Source organism: Gadus macrocephalus, chromosome 8 (assembly GCF_031168955.1).
Source record: "Gadus macrocephalus chromosome 8, ASM3116895v1".
Lineage (NCBI taxonomy): Eukaryota > Metazoa > Chordata > Actinopteri > Gadiformes > Gadidae > Gadus > Gadus macrocephalus.
Window position 1 is genome coordinate 19344931 of NC_082389.1, and position 26777 is coordinate 19371707.

A 26777-nucleotide genomic window follows, 5' to 3' on the forward strand; every position below is an offset into this window, starting at 1 on the left:
GACAGAAAGACCTAGATAGATAGATATGTTCCATTATTTGCCTTGCGGAGCCAACCAGTCCTGTGCACGTATGCAAATTAGCCATGTGCGCTAATGTCTATTAGTTTTGAATGCGACGAATGAGTGCAGATCATGATTTGCAGATCCAGATCAGTGAAACATATTTCAACTACTACAGCACGCAGGGTTTTTTGTTCTCGGTTGTAATTAGCCTACATTTTAGGATTTTTTTTTATATTGGGGGGAATCACTGTCCTACTTGTTGTCGAAGCACTTTATCGAACAAGCAAAACCGTCTCGGCAATATGGCCAAGGTGTATGGGAGAGTTCACTATTTGATATGGCTGTCTGTAGGGCCTACTAAACGCATACGGCTCCTTTAAATGCGTCTGCATAATTTAATTGTACGTCATGAGCGACTTGAGCGACCAAAGCGAACAGAAAAATTTGCAGCGAAACTTTGTGAGCGACCAAAGCGTCTTTGACGCTTTGGTCGCTCCTGGTGTGGACGTACAGTAAGTCGGGGCATGTGGAGAGTTTTAGTTATGCCGATGGGGAGATTGTCTGGTCCACGCCAGTCACAGGGAGCGGCGTTACAAGGCATCGGTGAGTAATAATAACAATAATAATAATAATACATTTTATTTGTAAAGCCTCCATTAGCTAAGTAGCCTGCTAGCTAGCCAATTGCAAGTGCTGTAGTGTAGTGTAAATTAAGCTAGATAAGATTGTATGCACCAAGAGTAAATATAGCCAATCGTGTTTTAACAGATCTCCCTGCGTGACGATGGCAGCATTTTGAGGTCCTCTTGTGAATGCCCATTGGGGGGTTTTAAATGCAGCAACAATTGCTATTTTTGCAATGCGGGAGCTCAGCCTGACCGACGTTGAGTGTCAGTGGAAGAAGACTTCCACCCCCAAAGCCACACTGCCGGCTTTGGGGGTCCTTGTATAACGTGCGCTTCATAAATTCACCTCTTGTGACCGTTCAAGCCCACAGCAGTCTGGCTTGGTGAAGTGCACTGCTGGAACTTAGCCTACATCGTCTTTTATTTTTGGTTTCATAATCACACATGTGGAATTGCGCCTTGGCCTATTCGGCATATTGAACCGTCGGCCTAATGCGCCCCCCTTTGAAAAGTCGGACAAACGGACCTTCGGACCAATGGGTTCCGTTTTCGGAACATTTAACCGTCGGCATAGTGGCATGTCGATCTAATGTGAAATATTTCGGACCATTGAGACGTCGGAACAATGAGGCGTCGGAATTACGGCATGGCACCTTGGAGCTCACTGAGGAGCAACGTCTGGCCATCCAGACAGCCACCGTGGGGCAACGGACAAATCCTCAATGGCAGCGGCACAGACAGGGACGATTAACAGCGAGCAATATTGGAGCTGTTCTTTCACGGCGGTCTGCTTCTACCTGTGCATCCCTCATGAAGAGGCTGCTTGGGGGACAGAATTTGGATGGGGTGAAAGCCTTTCAACAGGCTTGTCAGGTGGAGGTGCTTGACTGTGGGCTCTCTGTGAGCAAATCAGGCATCCTGGGAGCGTCACCTGACGGTTTTGTTGGACCATCAGCCCTGCTTGAGGTGAAGTGCCCGTACAGGCAGCGCAACTCCACCATCGCTGAGGCTGTCAAGGTCCCATCTTTTTGTCTGTTTGTGGAGGGGCAGGGTTATGCCCTCAAGAAAACCCATGCGTACTGGCACCAGGTCCAAGGTCAGCTCCACCTAACTGATCGGGACCTGTCCTACTTTGTGGTGTGGACCACGAAGGAGGCATTGGTCATCCCAATCCCCAAAGACCCTGCGTGGGGACAACACCTCGTCGTTCTGCAGGAGTTCTACCGGCAGCACATCCTCCCAGTGTTGATCAGTAGAGAGGACTGAATCTGTAAATAATATGTAAATAGTTGTTTTTATATTCAGTTATTTTGTTCACTTCATTTTGGGAGACAGTGGATCAGCGTTCACGTCGCGTTTCCTGTCAGTACCTGTAATCAGGGAAGCCAATGATCCAGGTAAAAACTAGGTGTCGTAAACTAAAATATTTGAGTTATTAACATCTACATTACGTTATACCAACTAAATGTAACATAAAGTTACCAAGGTGTGAGTTAGCAATTCAGTCAGACTACATTTGTTTGTCGTAAAAAAACATTTATTTGCAGGGGAAGGGGAGGGGAATGTTACCAATTGAATAGTTGCACCAAAGGCTCTCGATGGGCTTGTTTGTTTCCTGTGGAACCAGGCATGTTTGAACCTGCTGCTATTCTGAATGTAATTAGTGTAAACACGTCCTTCTTTATCGTAACATTCTGATTCACTAGGTGCAACACCCCACCTGGTCCGTGTACACTAATTACATTCAGAATAGCGGCAGGTGACACACCTGGCTCCAAAGGAAATAAACTAGCTCACAGAGCCTTTAATGCTACTAATCAATTAGTTAACAGAAAGGGTGCTGCTGATTTCCTTAATTAAGGGATTTTGAAGGTTGACCAACGCGCAGCACAGCTGTACAAGCACGTTGGCGGAACTCCTTAGGTGGGAGGGGATCATTTGGAGGATTCTAAAATCCTTTATGCGAGCATTGGCCTTTTCAACATGGATGCGATTACGTGCCACTTCCCTGGTTGCCCTCACCTCACTCTCTGTGAATTTTCCATTATTCAGAAAGGGAGGGATATTTACAGAGACACCATCTGGCACAATGTCAGATATCAAGAACCCCTTGTCTGCCAGGACCATATCACCAGCCTCCAGGTGCTCAAGTAGGCCTGACTGCATTGTAATGGCCTTGTCAGAAACAGAGCCTGGGAACAAGGAGCTGCAGTATGTTATCACCCCATTAGGGGCGACACCAATTAGCACTTTAAAGGAGTGCATCCCCCTGTAGGCCGAATAGACAATTTTGGCCTTTTCCATCTCCTTTGGAGCAGCAACCTCAATGTCTGTGCAGTCTATAACAATCCTGCAGTTGCTGGCAGAGGGCAGGATGCAGGCATGCTCTCCCTGTTCTTTTGGCGACTGGGCACAGCTGCCATCATAGTGTTGAAAAGTAGCCTCTGTAGCAAATGAATGAAAGTGTTCACCACATTTGCTACTGTTGCAGTGCTGCAGGTGAACCGCTGGGTCAGGTGCAGGTGAGTGTAGTTCTGGCGAACCTTCATGAGCGCCATGAACACCTGGGACTCCATCGTCATTCCTTCAACCCTCCAGCCAGCTGCATAGACGATCGAGCCCTCCAAGCACTGCACCAGCCCCACCACCCGACTGAACATGGCCTTATCGGGTAGGCCAGTCTCCATCCGGATGACTTCATCACTGAGTCTTGCAGGAGAGTAGATGGCTCCTTCATCCTTTCTGTTGACCGGACAGGACTCTTGGCGCACGACGTCCTCTGGCTCCTCCATCGCTCCTCCGTTGGGATCCACTGCAGTATCTTGTCCTCCCACCGTGCAGTAGGTGTGCAGTATTAATGTTTCTTAAAGAATGCCATCCATAGGCAGCTGTTTTTTTAACAGGGTTATCATTGAAGATGGCTCTGAGGAGTTTTTGTTTTTTCTCACTCTTTGGACATCAGCAAACATCTCATAAGAGACATACCATGTGTGACATGGACAAGACATTTTGTTTTGCGAGTCGTTTGTCCTACACAGTAATTCAATCTAAAGCAATTACGCTTTATATCTGTTAAGGGAGTACGAAACGTGGGGACCCAAGTGCAGACACAGGCAGAGACGGGGTAAAGGGAAACGGGGTTTATTGGTAGGCAGGCGGTTAGTCGGACAGGCGAGGGGGTCAGGTAACAGGCGGGGAGTCAGGCAGGCCGGGGCTCGGCGGTAGGCGGGTGATCAGGCAGGACGTCATTCACCAGAGACTGGAAGGCAGCGGGGGCGTTGGTGAGACCGAAGGGCATGACTAGGTACTCGTAGTGGCCTAGTGGGGTGTTGAACCCGGTCTTCCACTCGTCTCCCTCCCGGATACGAACCAAGTGGTACGCGTTGCGCAGATCTAACTTAGAGAAGACGGAGGCTCCGTGGAGGGGGACGAAGGCAGAACTGATGAGGGGCAAGGGGTACCTGTTCTTCACCGTAATGTCATTCAGGCCACGGTAGTCGATACAGGGACGTAGGGAGCCATCCTTCTTGCCGACGAAGAAGAAACCCGCCCCAACAGGAGAGGAGGATGGACGGATAATCCCAGCGGCAAGAGATTCCCCGATATACTTCTCCATTGACTCCCGTTCGGGACGAGAGAGGTTGAACAAACGGCTGCCAGGGAGGGGAGCTCCGGGAAGAAGATCAATAGCGCAATCATAAGGACGGTGGGGGGGCAAGGACAAGGACAAGGCGTGGAGCTTACTAAACACCGCCCCAAGATCGTGGTACTCCTCCGGGACGGAGGACAGGTTAGGTGGTGCGGCAGCGGGCTCGATTTCTGGCGCCCGAGGAGACTGAGCGGACCGCAAGCACTGGGAAAGGCAGTAGCAACGGTTTGATTGCAAACTCTGAAGGTTTTGTGTGTGTGTGTTTGGGGGGGCACCCTGACCAGCCCAGCTTAGGGCACCCAAAAGCTTAGCAGTGGCCCTGACTACAGCTATAGCCCTAGATAAAAGCTACCCCCGCTCCTTCAGTTCCCCCGTCAGCAGCTAATTTCTCCTCTTGTGACATGTTGATATAACGTTGGACTATTAACATTACAATCAAACGTAGGCTACCCCCGAGAGGTAGGCCTATAGGCTGACAATAATGTGTTATCGATATTTAACATAGCCTATTGAGGCTACGTTTCAATTAAATGTATGTTATCCAAGAGGTAGCCTAAATAAATAACAAAAAATATGTTGAACGAACCTATTTGCAATATGCTCAATAAGACATAATCAGGGACAAAATACGTTAAATGAAACGTTGCCCGAAAGGGAAACATGCCTTAATGACAATAATGTGCTAAATGTTGACATTTAAAATATCTGGGATACGTTTCAACCAAACATAATCCTAGAGGTAAATGGCAAAAAATAGGCTGACAACGAACGTATTGGCGATATGTTCAATAAAACGTATTCACAGCCAAGATACGTTTTTCAGATAAAATACGTTAAATGAAACGTTCCCCGAAAGGGAAATATGCCTTAATGACAATAATGTGCTATACGTTGACATTTAACATATCTGGGATACGTTTCAACCAAACAAAATCCCAGAGGTAAATAAATGGCAAAAAATAGGCTGAGAACGAACGTATTTGCGATACGTTCAATAAAACGTAATCACGGACAAAATAATTTTTTCTGACAAATGAAATTGAGAATGCCGAATAGTTCTCTGGGAACGTAATTTTAATGAGACAGGGTTGTTATGAGAGGTCCCCAAGTTGATTCTTCCTGTAATACATATCAAAGAGTAAGTTTAATGTTTGAAAATTGAAATGATAAACTTACCTGATTTGTTCATGTTGTTAGTCCAACTCGTGACAAAAAAGAATTCACCAGCTTGACCTTCTCCCCAACAGTCATACCTATTGTTATTGGCAGTGTTGGTAAAGTTCACTTTCTACGTGAACTAGTTCAAAGTTCAGTTCACAAATTTTAAAATGAACTAGTTCAGTGAAACGTTCATAATTGAACATTTTGAACTAAGTTCACAGTTCCAAAAAATGTGTGTTTTTCAATATGTTGCTGTGAGCTATTCGTTTTTTCCGGTATTTTGAACATTGAGCCCGCTTTGTGGTTTGTCTAGGATTAAATAGAGTGGTTGAATCAAGTATCGTAGCGAAATACCGTTTCTATCGTGTTTTATTGCACTTTTAGCGCATTTTGTAAATCCCATTGATATCTGTTGGAAGACTCATTGCTTGTTGGCCGGAAACGTAAAGGGGGGATGATCACGTAGTCTTTTTGCTCGGTTCTAGCCCTACTGTTGAGACAGAGAACCGATCGAAAAGACTACAACCAAACGTAAACAGCCCCCTTTTCCGTTTCCGGTCAACAAGCAATGATTCTATGACTTTTTACCATGAGTACCACCTTAGAAATGATTTGGCTCTCAAAGTACCACCGGAATTAAAATAAAGTGCGTAGGCCTATAACTACATAGAGTTTACACAGAAGGCATTAATATTAATAATACGATTTATTATTCACATAACTTTACTTGACTGAAGCAACCAACTGTCTGCATTAAAACATTCACAGCACTGAATATTAATTTTAACAACTGCAGTCAACCAATCATGTGATGTAAATTGTACTGCATCAAAACATTCAACGAATTGAACATGAATATTTAAATACGGCAGTCAAACAATCCTGTTATAAGCAATTGCAGCATTAATCATGCACAGCAAAGAGAGAAATCATGTGTACAGCGAAAACACTAATCAAACTATCATGAATAAGAATAAGTGTATTATAGAAAAACAACGTATTCAGTATTTAAACTACTGCAGTAAGTGCCATAAGGTCAGAATATAAACTATGTTTAGGTTTGAAGGAGAATAGCACACATTGAAAATTAAGAATAAAAAAGAAATTGGTAATGGTGACTCTGGGCCTATCATGCTAGTGAGAGGGGTGCGTGTGGCTCTGTGAACAGAGTTCTGTGATGTCTGGGTCGATTGAGGTAAGCCTTAGCCTCAGACTTGGTTCAGCATCCAACCTGCTTCTATATTTAGTCTTAATGACGGCGAGGGCAGAGAAGCCTTTCTCGCACAAATACGTGGTTGCAAATGGAAGGAGAAAGCGCACAGCCTTGTCTGAAAGCGCAGGATATTCGCAGCGTCGCTGCATCCAAAAGTCCAGCAATGTCTGGCCTCTGAAGGCAGACTTCAACGTCTCGTCACAGGACAGTTCAATTAAAAGTTCCTGCTCAAGAGCCGATAAGTTCTGCTCCAGGACGTCAGAAGCCTTAATGAGAAATGGATCTCGCATCCAGGTATTACCCTGCCCAATCGCAGGGAAGTATTCAGCGAACTGTTGTCGGAGAGAGTTCAGGTGCTCAGCAATGTTGTCCCTGACTTGATTAGCGAGCCTGAGGTCATTGTCAGAGAGAAAAGTGTCCAGATTAGGGAACGCTGACACATCACCAGTCCTTGTTTTTATTTCGGATAATTCCAGTTTTTTCAGCATTGCACTGATTTTGTCCTGGACATCAAAGGCACTGGTAGAGAGTCCCTGCAGTCCCAAATTCAGCTCATTCATACGGCAAAAAATGTCAGACAAGTAGGCAAGCTGACTGAGCCACACAGTGTCGTCAAAAACAGCTGATGCAGGGAAGTTTTTGTCCCGTAAGAACACTTGGACCTCTCTGTGGAATTCGAAAAGCCTGGACAGCACCTTCCCTCTTACTTCTGTATGCAACAGAAGTTGAACATGTTCGCTGCCCATCTCATCACAGAGAACATGGAATAGGCGAGCTTGCATCGGTCTGGCTTTGATGAAATTGACCGTTTTTACAGATGTGTCTAAGACAGCCTTAAATTCTACGGGCATTTTCTTCACTGCGAGAGCTTCGCGATGGATGCCGCAGTGAGTCCATTGTACATCACGTGCCACCTTGCGGATTTGGGCTACCACTCCGCTGTGGCGACCTGTCATGGCCCTTGCGCCATCTGTGCAGACTCCAACACACTTTTTCCAGTCTAGCCCAGTCTCTTGGAAAAAGGCATTCACGAGCTGAAAGATGTGTTCCGCTGTAGTTCTTGTCTGAAGTGACTGACGGAACAGAAAGTCCTCATGAGTTGCGCTTTGATATTCGTATCTGACGTATACAAGCAAATTAGCCAAATCCGCAACATTTGTGGTCTCATCAAGTTGTATGGAAAAGTAAGGACTGCATTTAATTTGTTCAATCAGAATGTGTTTAACGTTATTTGCCATTGCTTGTATCCTACTTGACACTGTCATTAGAGAGCGGCACCAAGCTCAATTGTTTTGCAGCTTTCTCCCCACACATAATGCTCGTTATCTCTTTGGCCAAAGGTAAACATAGTTCTTCTCCAATCGTGTGCGGCTTACCAGCTTTTGCTATACGAAGGCTGGCACGATAGGAAGCTTCTTGAGCTTTGGCTACGGGTGTAGTGCTTTGCCGAATTGTTGTCTTGGACTGCTTTAGCTCATCGCGTTTTCTGAGAAAAAAGTCAACTGGCTTATCTTTCAGTGATGGATGATTAGTGGAAAGATGCCGTCTGAGATGGGATGGCTTCATAGATTCATTGCTGAGAACGAGTCCGCACACAACGCACTGTGGTCTTGGTTCATCCTCAGCCCCAGTCCAAACAAATCCAAGATTAATGTAAGTCGAGTCGTATTTCCTTAGTTTTGTGTCGTTTGCTAGCCGGTGCTGAAGCATCACTAGCATTGCTCGATACACTATAAGCACTAGTGCTAGGGTCACTAAAACCTTCACTGTTTGCACCTTCATCTTGTCGTGTGCTGCCTGACACATTGACTTCATTTCTCCTGCTAATATTCCCTGTTTGGAGCCAGGATAGCATCGATTTTGCACCATCTTTTCTTCCCCCACTCATCGTCACAGCAGTTTTAAGATCATTGGTACATGCTAATTATTTTTCTAACGGTTGCTTCAACTGCTAAAAATTGCTTAAAAAAATCGTTCATACTCCGCGTACCACTAAAGGGCGCTCGCGTACCACCGGTGGTACGCGTACCACAGATTGAGAACGGCTGTTCTATGAGGTATTCTAGTCCGCTGAGCTATGAGCCAGAGCTAACATTATGGATTATACATATTTATAATTCGAAATTCGTCCCAGCCTTTATACGACAGATACTATAGGGCGGGGGTCGGCAATAGGCGGACCGCGGTCCGGGTCCGGACCCAACTGACGTCCTCTCCGGACCGAGACACAATTACAACAATAATATTAATAATGCGATTTTTTTTTTATATATACCGTATTGGTCCGAATATAAGACGGCCTTTTTTCCCCTCGAAATAGGTCCAAAAAAGTCAGGTCGTCTTATATTCGGGGTCTAGTATTCAGAGCGCAGTTTCTCTTCTTCGCCTCTACATTTAAATGTCAATACACATTCGCGGCCGCAGGTGGCGCCAGGAATTGGTTCCGGGAAGAAGTAGTCCAGCGTCCTTAACAACCAGACCGTTACCGGTGTTTAAAGACAGGCATTTAGAGACAAGTGGCTCAACAGTGGGTCAGGTCAATCAACAACAGCGGAGGAGCTATGATGCCAATTTTTAAATAATGGTCGTCAATAAGGCAGAGTCAAGTAACAACTGCCAAGCTGCCAAGAAGTTCGGGGTCACGGAGTGTAACGTAAAAAGATGCAAACAGTCAGCGCAAATCCTCCCGTGGTCCTCAAAGTGGCCGTTTCAGTGAGGTTGAACAGAGAGTTTTTGAATACGTCAGAGAAAACGCGCTTTGGGAGGAGCCGCTGGAAGCGGAGCAGCTGGGGAGCGATGAGAGCGAACACAGCGGGGCAGAGGACGTGTGTGAGGGATAGAGAGACATCGGAGGAGAAATTTGGCGATTTTTTGTTAAGTTTAGTTAAATATGTGGCCTGTATTTTCTCTGTTATTTAAAAATATTCACAATGTTGCTTGATATTCATTTTGAATCATACTGTACATATTTTGCCTTGAAAGTGCCGTGGCCTTTACTGGCATTATTATTATTGTCATTAATATAACAAGTGTTTAATTCAGTGTGTTTTTAATGTTGTTATTAAGGCCCCGTTTACACGAGGACGCTTGCGGGTAAAAACGACAAGATATTTTATCGGAAGTGCCTTTCGTTTAGACGGTGACGGCGTTTTTGGGGCATGAAAACGCATAAATCTGAAACCACCCTCCAGAGTGCAAAAGTTGAATACGCTCCGCCGTAGCGTTTCCGTCTACACTGCCAAGACGCAAAACACTGCTCAGATCTGCTCACGTCGCGTACGCGTTTACGTCACATACATGTGCCAGTACAAGGAAATAAACAAACATGTCAGATTATTTCCATGCGTCGGACCTTCAAGCTGCTCTGGCAGCTCTAACAAGCGTAGATGAGTCTTTCCATGAAATGTACAGATAGAATTACTGAACAGTGAAGGATCTTTTTGGTTTTTGCGGCACGGATAAGAGAAGAAGGAAGATTCTACGCATGCGCTCAGACATGGCGGTGTTGTGTGATAGTGTATCACAGCACCACCTAGCCGCCTGGCATGCATACCCATTCGAATTCCACACTTTTGCGTCACCGTATGCACGCAGATTTCCTCCCGAAAACGCTTGTCTAAACGCAGAATAAAAAGTGAATACGCGACGCCACTTTTGCGTCTTCTGTTCAGACCGTCATCGTGTAAACGTAGACCCTGGCCCTGACACCACTCCAGCCCAGATTTAAAGCCCTGGCAGGAGAAGCTAGAGCTCATTTCTCACACTGAGCAAGAGCGATAAGTTTAGCACAGTCATATAATTTTTTTATTGTTAAGTTCAGCTCTTAATTTTAAAGGAGCGTAGGTTTCTTATTAAGCCCTCAGGTTTTTATTTTCTATTTTATGTGCAGTTGAATAGCAAAAAATTAAATTACAATGTTTAATTGTTATGTGGAAATAAGTGGTATTGTTTGTTGGATATTATTGAATGCACTTTAAAACTTATGTGGCCCCCTGCTGGACAATGTTTTAGGTTAATAAACACTGTTGAAATATTATTGAAATGAAGACCTTCATTTGATCTGATAGTCAGTTGTTGACCAAACAGACACTGATACTACTAGCGCCTTAAGTACTTATATTGGCTAAATATGCCTCTGAATCATAATGCACACCTTGACTGTTGGTACATAAAACACATGCAGTCCTATATCAGTGAAAACAACGGTCATAAAAAATGTGTGATAGACCCCCGGACCCAAGCGTGAGGATTTTTTTTGAAACTGGACCCATTAGGATTTTAATTGCCTACCCCTGCTATAGGGTCTATAGCATATAACCGCATTTTCTGATTACAGTTTAATGTAACAGCAAGCTGAACTCACCGCAACTGCAAATTAAACACAGAGATTACCATGGCAACCGGTCAAACACGACGTTCTGCGCACGCATCCGCCGTGTTGATAAACAAATAACCCCCTTATTGAACGAAGTTAAACTAAGCTAGCGTCCCGTTCACAGGCACCAGAATGAACGAGTTCACAGTAACATTAATCAGGCAGTAATACAGTACGTTCAGTTCACGTTTGCCCAAAATATGAACGAATTCATGAACTATCGTTCAATGAACGCGCAACACTGGTCATTGGAAACATAAATGGGATCTGCACATTCTTTACTCTGGATTTCAAACTTCCGTGCATTGTATTGTAGAGGAATACAAATGTTGTATTTGTGTAAAAATCGGATGCATGTTAGAGAACTAACCAGTTCCTTCCTGATTGCGCCCACCCCATTGCACCTGTAGTACAAGAAGAAGCCATCACTGAAGGTCTATCCAACACCTACGCAGGCATGCTTTTTAAAGAATGTAAAGATTTCAGTGAAGCATACCACACACAGGAAAGTTGTTGGATGTGGTTGGATGTAGTTGGGTGTGGCAATAGATGTAGCCTTATGCTATGACTATTATTGTGAATAGATCATTGCAACTGTTTGTAAAAGGAAGAAATCTTCTTTTTTTCACATTATGTCAGCAGCAGACGAAACACCATTAACCATTAGTCTTACAGAAGCGGCACTTCTTAAGATCCATCATGTGTGGCACACTTTAAAATACTAATGCCTTACATTTACCTCACATTTTCCTGAGTGACCTTTTGCATGCATCACAGAAAGGAATGGCTTCATCTGCAGGAGTGGCACCAGATCTGTGAAGGCCTCACATACCTTCTGGGTGCCATGCCGTAATTCCGGCGCCTCATTGTTCCTCATTGTACGTGATATGTAGGCCTATGTTGTATTTTGGAGAGAGAGTGAGAGAGAGCGAGAGAGAGCGCGAGAGGTATAAAACTCTTTATATGTAGTAGGCCTATTCGGCATATTGAACCGTCTGCCTAATGCGCCTCCTTTTTTATAAGTCGGACAAACTGACTTTCGGACCAATGGGTTCCGTTTTCGGAACATTGAACCGTCGGCATAGTGGCATGTCGATCTAATGGGAAATATTGCGGACCATTGAGACGTCGGAACAATGAGGTCGGAATTACGGGCAGGCCCCACCTTCTGCAGGTAAGGATAGTACTTGCACATGATGTCAGTACAGAAATATGGAATGTTATGGCCCAAAGCAACCTCATTTTGTAGAAAGAGAGGATAAGCAAATATGTCTCCTCTGAAAATGTTCAAAGCTTTGAACAGAATGCCATGACGGCAGACGGCCACCTCAACTCCCTCTTCATCCACCTTTGACCCAGACTTTTTCGCAGTCTCCCTTGCAGCTGTCCACTTGGATTTACCACACACACCTCGACCAGATACTTTTAAAACATCATCAGACAAGAGTTAGCAATTCAAAAACATGAATTGGATTGCAAATGTATAAAATTATACATTTGCATTTCAACAAGTCAATTGACACTGATCCAGTGTCCACTCTGCTGATAACATCGACTCCAAAAGGTGTGGCCTGGCATTCTCCCATTTCTCTTCAGACTGTGTTTGCCGCATATCCCAGGTTCGAGTCAACATCTCTCTTGCTTCTGAACAGGCTAAATAAAGGATCATCCTCAAGGCTTTCCTGCAGCAACTGAAGCTGCATGTCTTGAGCAGAGAGTTAAATTAATACCTTAGAAAGTATGGCCGGTTGTTATTGTCTGATTTTTATCACATATAGAATGTTACGTATTTCAAGCACATAAACTGCCCCCACATAGCCACTAGGAAGCAGGATCGAACACACACGCTGCATTACCCCCACATAGCCACTAGGAAGCAGGATCGAACACACGAGCTGCATTACCCCCACTTATACCACGGTCTGCGGGAATACTCGATTCTGATTGGATGCAGGGTGTGCATTAACTCCTAATATACGGACACCTGGACAAGTAGTTCCGTCAAATTGTCTGTTTACCGTTCTCAATTAATGCGCTAGCTGGCGTATCGTCTCTAAAATAGTAGTAACCATAGCAACGGGAAACAAAACAAAGCTCAGCGGACTATAATACCTCCCGCTACCTCCCGTTCTAAAGTCGTAGCTATGGTCCGTCCTAATTACTGGAGGAGTGAACAACGTTTCCGTTGCATGAGAACCCAACGGGCGTGTAATGGTGGTTCCGGGTGTTAGTCGGACCCTCAGGCGTAACCAGGGAAACAAATGTATGTTTTGTGGAAAACTTTATATTCAGATTGTAAAACGCATGAAAATATAAATTAATGGTCTTAATTTGGTCACCGTTGGTAAGTGACCGTGGTATAAGCGGGATAATGCCTTTCGAGGTGTCCATTATCAGGAATTAATGGACGACGTGGAGGCGTGAACCGTCCTCCGCTTCGCGTCAGACGGTTCACGCCTCCACGTCGTCCATTAATTCCTGATAATGGACACCTCGTCGGGCATTATCCCTTACATAGCCACTAGGAAGCAGGATCGAACACATAAGCTGCAATAACTACTCCAGCCACAGATGGCAGCACCTTTGGACAGGAGAGGAGGGCGGGGCAATACGTCACACAGGCCACGCCTACTTGATACTAACCAGCGTGGGAGTCAGATTGAGGTCAGAAAAACATAGGCGGACCCGTCGAGAGCATTGTCTAGCTTGAAGTAGCTCTACGTTTTTTTTCCTCCACACGTGTTAGATACAATTCCCTCCCTTTTGCTTCATAGTTACCATACCGAAATACTTTAAAGGCACCCAGTGCAACTTTCGAGGCTTAAAAATAAACATTCAATTTCTAGTCTTTTTTACACGTAGTAAGTTTCAATAACTCCATACCATTACATACCGACATTTAAGCAGCAAAGATGAGACGTCGTTGTGTGGTGAGAACTGATGCAAAATCGATAACAACAACAATGCCGCCATTTTCTTTATTTTTTGTAACCTACAATAAATAAAGCAGGCTTCCAGTCAATGGAAAAATGGCTTCTCCCCACCGGCGATTGTTGTTGTTTACGATTTTCTATCAGTTCTCACCACACAACGACGTCTCATCTTTGCTCCTTGAATGTCGATATGTAATGGTATGGAGTTATTGAAACTTACTACGTGTAAAAAAGACTAGAAATTGAATGTTTATTTTTCATTGAATGTTCACATAAAGTTGCACTGGGTGCCTTTAACAAATAAAGTGAGTTAAAAGTGACCCGGATTGGACTACTTTCTTCAAAAACGCGACAAGGCAATGTAGAAATGCCCCATATGAAAAGCAAAGCAATGAAAATGATAGTTATGTTATTATAACTCTAGTTCAATGATTGTAGGCGTAGCCGTCTAGGCTTCGCCTTATGGGCTTGTCCCGTGCGCGCGCCTGCGCGCGCTGAAAATTCAACTATGCACCTATCAGCGTGGGCACCGCCCACATTTCCCACGGTATCGTGTCTATATAACGCGGTGTATACCGTCGCTCATCCTCCAAGCTTTTCTTTCAGCAATTGGAGGGTACAGCAGGTGGGAAACTAGACGGCTACGCCTACAATCATAGAACTAGAGTTATAATAACATAACTATCGTTCTATTTCATGTAGGCTACGCCGTCTAGGCTTCGCCTTATGGGCTAAGGTGAAGCTGCGAGCGGAGCCCGATCAATGTACTCCTGCTGGACCCCAGTCAAAAAGACCTAAGTCACCAGAACACATTAAGACTCAAAAAGCCAAGGAAGTGTAAAACACAACAGCTTTATAAAAAACTAATTCCTCCTAGATCAAGCAAGGCAATGATCAAGGGAGAAAAAAGTGAGTCTGTAAAGACTCCGGCTCTATTCCGTGCTTCATGGAACCCATGAAAGGAAAAGAAAAACCAGAGCAACTAGGTTTCCATTAGGTCCGCTACCACCGGGGGCGGAGCTACGGAATTCGGCTCTCCAATAATGGGACTCTCTCGGCCGTTTCTTATTTGAAGAAAACGGCGGGAGTGCCACACTGGTAAACAAAACCACCAGACAATTGGCGAGCCAATAGAAAAACCCCCCAGCCTGTTTTTCATTTGAAAAAAGGTGGGAGAATAAGACCGGTAATCAAGTCCAACTTGCCAGCCGGCGAGAGGAAATCCAACCACGACGCTTTAAAGAACATGTCTATATTCTTAAGCCGTAAAAGGGGTCCCGGACTCTAACACAGAGTTGCCGAGTGAGCCCCTGGACATATCTAACATGTAAAAACGGACAAAGGGGCCGGGGGAAGACCAAGACGCAGCCGCGCAGATGTCTTCCACCGAAACGCCCTTGAGTAGAGCCGTTGAAGCGGCCACGCTCCGTGTGGAGTGAGCCTTAACGCCCAACGGTGGGGCCAAGCCCTGCCGAGAGTAGGCTAGGCAAACACCCTCACATACCCAGCGAGAAAACCGCTGCTTAGAGAGAGCGCGGCCCCTGCTAGCGTCGCTATAACACACAAACAACTGTTGTGTGGAGCGGAACGCTGCCGAGCGATTCACGTACATAGCCAACGCCCGAACCGGGCACAGGAGATGCAACTCCGCCTCCGCCTCACTAGAATGAGGCGGGGGGTGAAAAGCCTTAAGCACAATATCCCTCGACTGAAAAGAACTATTAATGTTCTTCGGGAGGAACGCAGGATTAGGTCTGAGCAAAGCGAAGGAGCTGTCCTCGTTTAGCAACAAGCAACTCGGGCTGACAGACAGAGCGGTTAGCTCACCGGCCCGCTTGGCAGAAACCAAGGCCAACAAGAGCGCCGTCTTAAATGACAGGGCATCCAAAGGGGCCTGAGAGAGAGGCTCGAAAGGATCCCTGGACAATCCGCGCAACACGGTGGGGAGATCCCAGCGTGGTGTAAGCACGCGTGAAACAGGCCTAACCCGTCTAGCCCCACGCAAGAATCTCTTGACCAGTGGATGGCTGAAGATCGGTCCACCATCACAGCCTGCATGGCCAGCCGAAACGGCTGCCGCATAGACCTTGATAGTGGAGAAGGCCAAACCTTTTTCCAATAAGTTTTGCAGAAACGAAAGCACGCTTCCCACCTCGCATTGAGATGGGACAGCGTGGTTCGTCTCACACCAATTAGAGAAGGCGCACCACTTCGCCGCATAGAGGGAAGAAGTAGAAGGCGCACGAGCACTCTGAATAGTGGTGATAACCGTCTCAGGCAAACCTTTGCCCTGCAGGATCAACCTCTCAGGAGCCAAACCAACAGCCGTCCCGAGACATCGGGCGGGTGGTGCACCGTCCCGTGGGCCTGTGAAAGCGCATCCGGCCTGAATGGTACTGGCCAAGGCGCCGACCGCGAGAGCGCGGCCAGCTCTGGAAACCACAGAGCTGAACGGTTCTCCGGGGCCACTAATATCAGGGACAGTCTCTCCTGTCTGACCCGTTCCAGAAGAGGAAGGATCAGCTGGAGCGGGGGAAACGCATACAAGAGAGCCCGCGGCCAAGGTGTGTGTGCCAACGCATCTACCCCCAACGGGGGAAGATCCCGAGGGCTGAGGGAGAACCACCACCTGCAGTGCGTGTTCTCCCGGGACGCGAAGAGGTCCACCTGCGCTGTCCCGAACCTCTGCCAGATCAGTCTGACAATGTCGGGATGTAACCGCCACTCGTCTCGGCGGGGACCGCCTCGAGACATGAGGTCCGCCCCAAAGTTCTGGGCGCCCGCGATATGCAGGGCTCTCAGACTGCGGAGATACTGATGAGCCCAAAGCCAGAGCTCGACCGCCTTTCGGTGGAGAGCAGGGGAGCGGACTCCCCCCTGTCTGTTGATGTACGCCGCCGCCGACACGCTGTCTGTCCTGATCAGAACGTGGCGGCCGCGCACCAGGTGAAAGAAATGCAACAGCACTTTCCTCACAGCGTCGAGCTCCAACACATTTATGTGTGCTGTAGGGGGCGTGCGCCACTCGTCTCCGACCGAGTGAGAGAGGCACGTTCCTCCCCAACCCGTCAACGAGGCGTCCGTGAAGACCACTACGTAGGACGCCACCCTGCCCAGGGGAACACCCTTGAGAAGGGAGGAGGGTCCTTTCCAATATTCCAGGTCTGGCGACACCGAACGGGGGACGAGGAGCACCCTGAGCTTGTGTCGCCTGGGGTCCAACCGTTGACGAGCAAACCACCGCTGGAGTCTGCGCATAAAAAGCAGACCCAGGGGGACCACGGGGTGGGCAGCTGCCATCAGCCCCAACAGGCGCATGGTGGACAGTGCGGTCACGTTTCTGCGAACGTGAAAACGGGAGAGCGCCGACAGGATGGCGTCTCGCCGAGGAGGCGAAAGCATCGCAGTCATGGTGGCTGAGTCTAGGCAAAGCCCCAAGTAGACTGTCTGCCGGCTGGGGAGCGGGGAGCTCTTCTCCCAGTTGATGGCAAAACCCAGGAAGGAGAGATGGTTTATCACCAACATGGTGTCCCCTCTCGCGGTCTCTTCTGAGTTGCTCAGAATAAGCAGATCGTCTAGGTAGAAGAGAATCCTCTTTCCCTGACGTCTGAGCGGTTCCAACGCCGTCTCCACACACTTCGAGAAGGTGCGCGGAGCCAGTGAATAGCCGAACGGCAGACACTGGTACTCGTACGCCATCCCCATATAGGCAAAGCGGAGAAACTTCCTGTGCGCCTGCTGAACAGGGACGTGGAAGTAAGCATCCTTGAGATCCAGGGATGTGAACCAATCGCCCTCTCTCACACACCGGAACAATGCTCCGACCGTGAGCATTCTGAACTTCCTCGTGGCAACGAATCTGTTGAACACGCGAAGATCCAGAATAGGTCTCATTTCCCCTGACTTCTTGGAAACCAGGAAGTAGCGGGAATAAAAACCTAGGTGAGACTCGTGGGGGGGAACGACAGTGATGGCCCCCTTCACCAAGAGACGTGCCACCTCTGCTGCCAGAGCCGTGCTCGCAGCCGGGTCCCGTAGCGAGGTCTCCACCAACCCCATAAAGGGTGGGGGACGACGCTTGAACTGTATGGGATGGCCCCATCTCAACGTGGTGTCCAACCACGATGGCAGAACGCACCGCTCTTGCCAACACGCATAGCGGTTGGAGAGAGGGCGAGCCGACAGCTGAGGAAGACCGTCCAGGAATAACCCGTATTCCTCTGCCCCTACCGCCTCCACACTGCGTGTGAACCAAGGGGGGCTTCCCACGAAAGGGAGGAGGCTCAGCGAGCGTAGGAGACGTACCAGAACTAGCAGCCGTAAAAACAACGAGCTGTCTAGACGTCGCGCTCGTTGAACAGGGAGCGAGCCGTCCGGCCGCAGCACCTGTGCGCATGCGCATGCGCTGTCCGCAGGCTGTAGCCACAGCGCGCGGACCCATCTCCTCACCTATAATGTGGGGAACCAGGAGACCGGTACAAGCGGCCGTATCCACGGGCTCGTGCAACGGGTCTCCGATCCGTCCATGAGGCTCCAAGGGACGCCGCTTCTTAGAAGCAGGTGAACCAGAGGCCATGTGAACACGCCGTCCGTCCGCCACCCTACAGCCACCGGGCTGAGGGGGGGAAAGAGGCAACATGGAGGGACGCGCCACAAGCGTAGGACGCAGGTGGCCTAAGGAATATCGCTCTTTGGGTACCATGTACTGCCGTTCAGTCGAACGGTCTTTATTTTTTTCTTTATTGGGGAAGGAAAAAGTCGGAGCCAGCTTCCGGAACTTTCCGGTCCGTGGCGCTGCTCCACCCGTCCGCGGTGGCGGCGGCCGCGGCTGCTGCTGCTGCGGCACCGGGGCTGGAGTCGGAGGCGGTCCCCTGGAACGCTGGGCCCGGCCTGGACCCCGCTTCCTCCCGGCCTGCTGGTGGGAGGAGCCCGTGAGAATCGCCCCGAACCGGGAACGATTCTCACGGACAGACTGCTGGTGCGCGAGAACCTCGGAAAACCGGGGACCAAATAGGCCATCCGGCGCTAGTGGACCCTGGACCAGGCTGGCCCGCTCCCGTTCCGGCACCGCAGTGTGGGAGAGCCATATGATTCGCTGAATCATGGTTGCCCACGCCATATGCCGGCCGGCCGAAACGGCTATCGGCTGGCATAGCTGGAGGATGGCGCTGGAAAAGCGGGAAACCGCCAGCCATCTTGCGGCTTCCTCTGGGCCGTAGGCCTCCCGGTCAGCCGACAAGGAGACCATGGCGGAGGAGAGCATGGCGATGTTGTTGACCGCCGCCGCAGATTGAGAGGCACAAACGAACACCCTGTCCGTTAGGCCGACAATCTGTTTCTGGAGGCGGTCGGGGGGCAGCGGCTTTTCGTTAGGGTGCCATCCGGCGCCCGGACAGAGAAGCGCTGCCAGGGGAGGCTCCAGGCGAGGGATCCCCCTCGCCTGAGTGTCGGCCCACCCTTCCACGTTGGTGAAGTCCGTGTAGGACTTCACAGGGGCCTTCAGTGTAGAAGGGTCCCCACCGGCAGCACTAAAAAAGTGCTGCACAGGCGGGAACAAGGGGCACTGGGTAACCCTTCGGGAAGACGATGGGGTGCGAAAGCACTCGCCCTGCATATCATCCGATATGGGGGCGAGAGGCGGGGCCGGCATAGGAATTCCTTTGATGGCCGCCGCCTCAGCCATGATCTCCCCGAAGAGATCGGCCATCCGGCGCGGTCTCTCTCGTTCCACGGCGGTGACGGTTGAAACCCGGGAGTGGGAAACACCGGACGCCGAGTCGTCGAAGACGTCGTCCATTGAGACAGCGTCGCCGTCGGTGACGCCATCGTGGTAGTCCGGGCTGGCCCTGAACAGGTCAATGGCGTCAGCCAGGTCCACCGCCGGGGAGAAGTAGAGGTGTCTGGAGAGGATCCCTTCTTCAGACAGCTCCCGGCATGAGACACAGGTGACAGAGGGCGCCATAGCAGCCGCGGCGTGGTCGGCGCCGAGGCACCGAAAACACGCCACGTGCCCGTCACCCGGTGCCAGGGAGGCGGGACAGGAGGCGCAAAGGAGTCCTGCGAAGGACTTAGCCCCAGGAGCGCTCTCCGGTGGCCCTGAAAAGGGCCGTTTGTCCGAGGCCTCTCCCGGGCCGCTGCCACCGGCTAGGGAGATCCGTTGTTCCGTTGAAGACATCTTAGGTAGTTCTCTAATCTGCTGACAAGCACAAGTGCTGAAAGAAAAGGGAGGATGAGCGACGGTATACACCGCGTTATATAGACACGATACCGTGGGAAATGTGGGCGGTGCCCACGCTGATAGGTGCATAGTTGAATTTTCAGCGCGCGCAAGCGCGCGCACGGGACAAGCCCATAAGGCGAAGCCTAGACGGCGTAGCCTACATGAAATAGAACAGGCAATTTATACGTCTTTCCTACATAGCCACAATAATGTACAGAATGAAGATATCAGACCTGCAAACTCCTCAGAGTAAAAAGGTGACAGTGTCGGGGAGATGTACGGCTACTCGAATTCTGAGCTACCATGGGCGGGATTTAGCATGAATATTCATTATGGAGGTTTGAGCACACAATCAGACCTGCAAACTCCTCAGAGGAAAAAAGGTGACAGTGTCACGGTTTTTTTTTTTTTTTATTGTAATATACAAATGACACTAGTCTGAGTGTGACTTAACAAAACTCAGCATACTTTATCAAAAATCAATGTCAAAACATCCTTGAGGCTTATAAAAAATATTATATTTACAACTGTCACAATTTTTTGATTATTATTTTTACTTATTATTGGAGAGACAAAAAACTATTATTATTCTGTGAAGTTGATGAATTGTCACTTTTAGGTTTTCTACCCAGTTACCAAAAAAAGAAACACTTGGAATAGTATGCGCTGTGGCAAGCACATGGTTTGCATGTGTGTTACTTCGAAGGCAAAAAAAATCTAAAATACAAGAAAACACAAAAACCTACATTCAACCAGTGGGGTATGGCCCCTGACTCTCTGAGGGAGGGGGTAGCTACCTCCAGGTACCCCCTCCATGCCAGGGTGCCCTGAATTTATGTTTATTAACAGCTCCTCCACCGGGGTCAAGACAATTTGAGGGCCAGATCCAGTCTGCCGACTGTCAGCCTTTTCACGATTGGCTTAAAAAAATTGCTTATTTCAATTTATACCAATACGATGGTGGGAAAAGCTTACCAGTTTGTATGTTTTTTATACTTCATTTTTATACTTGATCCGCTGACCGCTTGGAAGCCATCGGAGTACATATTTTTTTTTAGAAGAAAGGGGTTATGTGGTAGGATCTTTAAGAATGCTTAACTGGGATATTTATATATTCATGGCTCAAATATTAACGATCATGCTTTTGACGTGTAACTAACGCATTTACGCGGTCAGCGATCCGCTGCCAGGCTTTGGTTCTCCGGGTTGCAGAGGCTTTAGCGTTCCCTTTTCTTGTGATAATGTCCTTCTCCTCGTCATAGCTCCCCAGGAGAACCTGAAGTTCCATTTCATTGAAATAAGCGGCCCGTTTCGCCATTTCGATCAGGGTTTCCATGATCCATACATCACGTCTTTTTAGGTTTGGCGGTGACGCGCACAACCCTGTGTTAACCAACCCCGAGTTGGTTGAACTAATGCATAACCGTTGCTGTGGAACCGAAAACTCTGGGTTAGTCGGCACTGGGTAAATTAACCTAGAGTTCAGCGTTGACTCAGTGTTTGTTAAACCTCCGTTCGTGGAACACCCCTATCTAGACGAGTGTTTCGCAAGCTCTCTTGCGTTGAATGGCCGCATGCATGCGGATGCGCATGAGCGGTAGCCAGGCGACCGCCTCATCCAATGGCGAGCTCAGTTGGCGCTGTGTGCTTCAAAATTCCGATTGGCCCAGAGAAATGTCAATTATAAGAAAGATTCTGAAGCAAGTGCTGAGATTCCGATTGGCCCAGAGAAATGTCAATTATAAGAATGATCCAATAATTGTTCGCAATTCTGGACCCCCCCCCCCCCCCCCCCCCCCCAAAAAAACAAAACTCTCCGGTTCTACACGATTCACGTGAATGACCAAATTGACCAAGAAAACGGCGATTGTCGCCGAAAAGCGACAAGTTTGCAGCTCTGCACAATACAATAGAAAGATTTCAAATGACAGACTTGGACGCAAAATGTAGCCCTTTATTATACAGAAATTTGCTGTTGGTGTATTAGCCTAGGACAACATCCATACCAGATTATTTATCTAAATAGCCCTTTGTTAGAATTTATTCACTTTATGCATGGTCTACGTTCGTGCAGTACTCGGAGTTGACTCTGTCCTAAACATATCTAAAAAGCGGTAGCTAACGTTAGTTGAATCAAGCAAACAAATAGCTGGTTTTTGCTCCAAAAACTTGTTTTTGCTTGACTTACCTCGAATTTAACACAAGATAGTTCCTTCAAATTAGGGTTGTACGGTATGGACTAAAATGTATATCATGTTACGTATTTTAAGCACATAAGCTGCCCCCACATAGCCACTAGGAAGCAGGATCGAACGCATAAGCTGCAATAACTACTCCAGCCACAGATGGCAGCACCTTTAGACAGGTGAGGAGGGCTGTGCCAATACCTCACACAAGCCACGCCTACTTCACATAGGCCACGCCCACTTGATACAAACCAGCGCGGGAGTGAGATTGGAGCAACATGCAAAACAATAATTCTTCAACAACAGTAATGCAACATTAATATTGTTTCAAATGTGTCTGAAGCCTAAAATCATTAACATGGTAAGAAAAACGTATCACTTTAATTGGTAGAGAATAGCAGATTGTAATTATTGTTTAAGTTTGTGTATTAAGTTTTCTAGTTTGGTTTTGTGCTCAAACAACCAAAGAGATTATAATTTCTAACCTTGTATGATTCTGTTACATTAAAATATAATCATGGAAGAATAGCATCACTCACAGGTTTGATTCGATTCCGGATACCCTCCACAAATTCTGCAACCTCCTTGTCTTTTGAAAAAAAAAGCACCATCAAAGTAACCAGAATCATCAGTCCTAGAGGAATTTAAACCTTGAAATTACTACAGGGTACACCAGAGCTTTAATCATCCAGGGGCCGGTTGCACCAACTGGGCGTAACTAAGCCTGGTCGTAACTGCTAAGTAGGTCTTAGTTACGACCTAGCGTTAGAATGGAACTAACGCCGGTTGCACCAACGGGACTTACGACTGGTCTCAACTACGCCCGGTCTTAGCCATGCGCGGCGGCCATGTGAATGTTCCATGGAATGCGCATATCACCGCGTTGCTAGGATACCTCGTGCCAACAGCTATTTACTATTTTACCAATATCCGACATGATGGAGGAAAACCGAAAGAGGAAGGGAAACTTCACCGACGTGGAAATAAGAAAATTAATCGAATTGTACAGCGAGAATAAGACGGCACTGACTGACAAGCAGTCCAATGTTAATACTAACAAAACAAAGCAGGAGACATGGCGATTTGTCATGGAGAGTCTGAACAGCTGTTCGGACTCCGGCTGTCATCGGACGGATGGTGACATAAAAAAAAAGTGGGAAGACCTCCTGTCCCGGGCCAAGAAGGACGTGTCTGCTCAAAAGCACCATCCTACCGGCGGTGGTCCTCCCCCGAAAACGTCACCTTATAGTGACATTATTGTCACTATTTTTGGGGAGGATTCACCAGCCTTCGTCGGGTTGGACGGGGTGGACAGCGGCTGTCCTCAACCGCCGGAGCCGTTGGAAGAAGGTATGTAGCCTAGCATATTTATTGAGGATGGTTTGTTAGTTGAATAAGCAGGGCTAGCCTTATTGCCCAGAATTAATAAATTCACATTTTGTTTCAGACTTGGAAAGTGCCACTAGTACCAGGTCAACACCACCACCACCACCAATAGAACCAGCAGTGGCAACCCCTTCCTGTCCAATTTCATCCCCACCCCCGGCAACGAAGCGGAGGAGAAGTGAGGACCTACAACAGGTCCTCATGGAGAAAGAAATTATCCGGGTGGAGAAGGAGACAATTAAATTAGAGGCAGAGACCAAAAAAATTGAATTAGAACAAATTAAATTACGGCTCCAAATACAGTTGCTCCAGCAACAAATTAGGCCCCAAACCATTATTTTTGAAGACCAACCGTGACCATCCCTGTACAAACATGTAAATAAATATTTTAGAGTTAGAGGATAATTGTTTGATTATATTTATTATATTATTATATTTATATTTATTATATTATATTTTCTGTGTTTTAATGTTTTACTTTTTACTGTTCAAATGAAGATGCTGTCGGACACCGAAATAAATATTCCTTTCATTCATTTTCGTTCATCCATTGTGTTAATGCATAACAATAAAACACTGCAAACGAAAGTGAGTACAATATGTATTGTCTGGTTTACAACGAGCAGGCAGTGAACATCATCAAATGACAAGGAGCTAATTGAGGTGTTTCGATTCTGTAGGAGAGATATGTTCGAATAAATAGAAGAGCTGTCACCAGATTTACAGTTCGTGTCGGCCTATAAAAAACATATACATAATTAAAACAATATTTACAACTGATTAATGAGCTGAGCACGGACTAATCGGCCAGCGATGTCCTCAGGCCGAGTGGCTTGACGCACATCTTCCTCGGGGACTGCCGGTGGCTGATGGTGTCTGGGGAGAGGGATTCTTTTGGCGATGCAAATGTTGTGCAGAACTGTGCACGCAGCTATTACTGTGCAGACCCGTTCTGGGTGCATCCGCATCTCCCCATGAAGACAGTGAAACCTAAACAAAATAAGAAAAATTACATCTATATCTAGATATTTTTTTATGTCTTTTTAAGGGATGCATATTACTTATGGTTTACCTGCGTTTGAGAACCCTGATACATCTCTCAACAACTGACCTAGTTGCGGAGTGTATGGTGTTATACCTCCGTTCTTGGTCAGTTGTTGGAGCCATTAAGCCCAGTTCAGACCAAAGATTCACCTTGCAACGGCTTGCAACTTGCAACGCCTTGCAACGAGACGGGCTGCGACGTTCTAAAACTGGGTAGTTCACACTGGCTGCAACGCGCTGCAACGGGCTGCGACGCTAGGTGGTTTCCATAGCAACTGTGAACGCTCTGGCACAGCTGAGAGCCGCAACATCATCATTTGCGTAGGTTAGGTTAGATTAGTTAAGGTTTGCGATTAGTTAGGTTTGCAATTATTTTTATTTTTATTTTACTTGAGAGTAGGCTAGAGTTACTATGTTTTGTCATTCTCCACTACATCTGCATTGGAGTAAATAGCTGGAGCTTACAGTTAGTTTAGATTACCCGTTGTTGGATACATTGCATTTTCCGTTAGTTGAATTTCAGATTGATCTGTCTTATTAGTTCACCATCGGCTCAACTACTTGGAGATGGATAACTTAATTATAAACAGGCCTAATTATGTTAGTGAGAGTGAAATGGTCGCAGTTTTTGCTGTGGCTTTAATCATGAAAAGGAGAAGACGGCGAGTTATAAAGCAAAGAATATGGAGCCGCAGTTGGGTACTTCAGCGGCAGAAACAGGGTGCCTACGCCAATCTGTGTAGAGAGCTGGAAGTCGGGGATATGTCAGCTTTCACCAATTTTACACGCCTGTCCCCGGTCCTATTCCATCATCTGGAGGATCTGGTGAGGCCTTTAATTCAGAAGACGAACACCAATTACCGGGACTGCATTTCAGCTGGCGAGAGACTTATGATAACTCTCCGCTTCTTGGCAACAGGTGAGTGAACATACTGTCATATTTACAGTTGCGCTTAAAAACTGCAAGGCATTTGTAAATGTCAACAGATGAGCGCAACAAGCGCGCGTTAACCATAGATATATATAGGCCTACTGACAGTATATCTATCTATGCACGTTAACAGCCTATACTACATACTACCAATCATATAGTGCTGCTGTCAAAATGCATACTCATATATTGGCTTGTCATTTATAAGTCTCATGTCAACCACAATAAAATACACTTTCTCTATAGGCGAGAGCTTCAAGAGCCTGGCCTACCTGTTCCGCATGGGTCACTCTACTGTTGCAGAGATCATTCCGGCAACATGCAGCGCAATCTACAGTGTCCTAAAGGATGACTACCTGAAGGCAAGTTCTTTATCGTGTGTAAAATAGCATTTAGTGAAACTTTTTACTTTTGGTTAATGTAGGCCAGTGGTTTTCAAACTGGGGCGCGCCAGAGTTCTTCAGGGGGGGGCGCGACGTGAGAAAAAAATAAACCCGAAAAAACCCTGAAAGTCGATGATTCAAATCATCAGTCGTACTTCAACTGTAGAAGTAACATAACTGAATCAATTTTCAACCGTTTATCTTCGTGCAAACCATTTAACATATCTACACACTTGTATCTTCAAGAATATCTTAACAGAATTTCGATATCATTCAAAATTTCTTCAGAATCACAGTTTTAGTTTCATACCGCTTCGTTTTCAGCTGTTTTCATTGAAGACGTCAGCCCATTCTGATACACCTACTTCTAGACATCGTAACTCATTCCTTTTTCAACCGTTTACCATCGTTCAAACCATTAAACAAATCTACACACTTGTATCTTCAATACTATCGAAACGGAATTTTGATAGCATTTATACTTTTTTCAGAATCACAGTTTTAGTTTCTTACCGGCATCGTTTTCAGTTGCTTATAATAATTTAGGTCACTATAGCAACGCCGGTAAACAAACCCCGCCGATTAGTCTAATCTCTGGACTGAAAATGCAGATCTGATTCGACTGGCAGTTTACACAGATTAAGATGTTCAAATGTATTTAAAAAAG

The 26777-nt window shown here is 47.0% G+C and overlaps 1 long non-coding RNA gene across 1 annotated transcript; it reads right to left on the reverse strand.

Moving 5' to 3' along the window:
* Window positions 1-12054: 12054 nt before the first annotated feature.
* LOC132463536 (uncharacterized) lies at window positions 12055-23052 on the reverse strand. Its single transcript, XR_009527045.1, has 2 exons — window positions 22454-23052; window positions 12055-12922 (listed from the first exon to the last, which is right to left on the reverse strand). It is a non-coding gene; the product is annotated as an uncharacterized LOC132463536 (long non-coding RNA).
* Window positions 23053-26777: the final 3725 nt, after the last annotated feature.